The sequence below is a fragment of the Anastrepha obliqua genome, unplaced genomic scaffold (genome assembly GCF_027943255.1).
Source record: "Anastrepha obliqua isolate idAnaObli1 unplaced genomic scaffold, idAnaObli1_1.0 ptg000027l, whole genome shotgun sequence".
NCBI lineage: Eukaryota > Metazoa > Arthropoda > Insecta > Diptera > Tephritidae > Anastrepha > Anastrepha obliqua.
The window spans coordinates 2,501-5,000 of NW_026562185.1; positions in this window are offsets into that span (position 1 = coordinate 2,501).

A 2,500-nucleotide genomic window follows, 5' to 3' on the forward strand; every position below is an offset into this window, starting at 1 on the left:
AAGGCATGTGAAATGATATGAAAATATCAAAAGTTAACTAACCAATGATATTGAAACATATAAATCGAATCATAACTATATGAAACTCGAATTTAAGCCATATTAAACTGGTAATATTGTGATTTTATGCCTGGTTTTTTCCATACGTTAGTTTAAATAGAAAAAATTTTCGAATATATATACATATATGAAGAATTCATATTAGCTATACTAACATGTTATGGAATATAACCTTGGCATATTGGCACTAAAATATATAATAAAGACATTTCAAATCAAACTGAAATGTATTGAAATGAATTTTTCCCATACATTTTTGACAATGTGAGGTGTGCATGGCAAAAAACACTCACGGTGAAGGCATGTGATATAATATGAAAATATCAAAAGTTAACTAACCAATGATATTGAAGCATATAAATCGAATCATAACTATATGAAACTCGAATTTGAGCCATATTAAACTGGTAATATTGTGATTTTATGCCTGGTTTTCCATACGTTAGTTTAAATAGAAAGTTATGGAATATAACCTTGGCATATTGGCACTAAAATATATAATAAAGACATTTCAAATCAAACTGAAATGTATGGAAATGAATTTTTCCCATACATTTTTGACAATGTGAGGTGTGCATGGCAAAAAACACTCACGGTGAAGGCATGTGAAATAATATGAAAATATCAAAAGTTAACTAACCAATGATATTGAAGCATATAAATCGAATCATAACTAAATGAAACTCGAATTTGAGCCATATTAAACTGGTAATATTGTGATTTTATGCCTGGTTTTCCATACGTTAGTTTAAATAGAAAGTTATGGAATATAACCTTGGCATATTGGCACTAAAATATATAATAAAGACATTTCAAATCAAACTGAAATGTATTGAAATGAATTTTTCCCATACATTTTTGACAATGTGAGGTGTGCATGGCAAAAAACACTCACGGTGAAGGCATGTGATATAATATGAAAATATCAAAAGTTAACTAACCAATGATATTGAAGCATATAAATCGAATCATAACTATATGAAACTCGAATTTGAGCCATATTAAACTGGTAATATTGTGATTTTATGCCTGGTTTTCCATACGTTAGTTTAAATAGAAAAAAATTCTCGAATATATATACATATATGAAGAATCTATATTCTATACTAACATTTTATGGAATATAACCTTGGCATATTGCCATTAAAATATATAATAAAGACATTTCAAATCAAACTGAAATGTATTGAAATGAATTTTTCCCATACATTTTTGACAATGTGAGGTGTGCATGGCAAAAAACACTCACGGTGAAGGCATGTGAAATAATATGAAAATATCAAAAGTTAACTAACCAATGATATTGAAGCATATAAATCGAATCATAACTATATGAAACTCGAATTTAAGCCATATTAAACTGGTAATATTGTGATTTTATGCCTGGTTTTCCATACGTTAGTTTAAATAGAAAAAATTTTCGAATATATATACATATATGAAGAATCTATATTCTAATACTAACATGTTATGGAATATAACCTTGGCATATTGGCACTAAAATATATAATAAAGACATTTCAAATCAAACTGAAATGTATGGAAATGAATTTTTCCCATACATTTTTGACAATGTGAGGTGTGCATGGCAAAAAACACTCACGGTGAAGGCATGTGAAATAATATGAAAATATCAAAAGTTAACTAACCAATGATATTGAAGCATATAAATCGAATCATAACTATATGAAACTCGAATTTGAGCCATATTAAACTGGTAATATTGTGATTTTATGCCTGGTTTTCCATACGTTAGTTTAAATAGAAAAAATTTTCGAATATATATACATATATGAAGAATTCATATTAGCTATACTAACATGTTATGGAATATAACCTTGGCATATTGGCACTAAAATATATAATAAAGACATTTCAAATCAAACTGAAATGTATTGAAATGAATTTTTCCCATACATTTTTGACAATGTGAGGTGTGCATGGCAAAAAACACTCACGGTGAAGGCATGTGATATAATATGAAAATATCAAAAGTTAACTAACCAATGATATTGAAACATATAAATCGAATCATAACTATATGAAACTCGAATTTGAGCCATATTAAACTGGTAATATTGTGATTTTATGCCTGGTTTTCCATACGTTAGTTTAAATAGAAAAAAATTCTCGAATATATATACATATATGAAGAATCTATATTCTATACTAACATTTTATGGAATATAACCTTGGCATATTGGCACTAAAATATATAATAAAGACATTTCAAATCAAACTGAAATGTATTGAAATGAATTTTTCCCATACATTTTTGACAATGTGAGGTGTGCATGGCAAAAAACACTCACGGTGAAGGCATGTGATATAATATGAAAATATCAAAAGTTAACTAACCAATGATATTGAAGCATATAAATCGAATCATAACTATATGAAACTCGAATTTGAGCCATATTAAACTGGTAATATTATGATT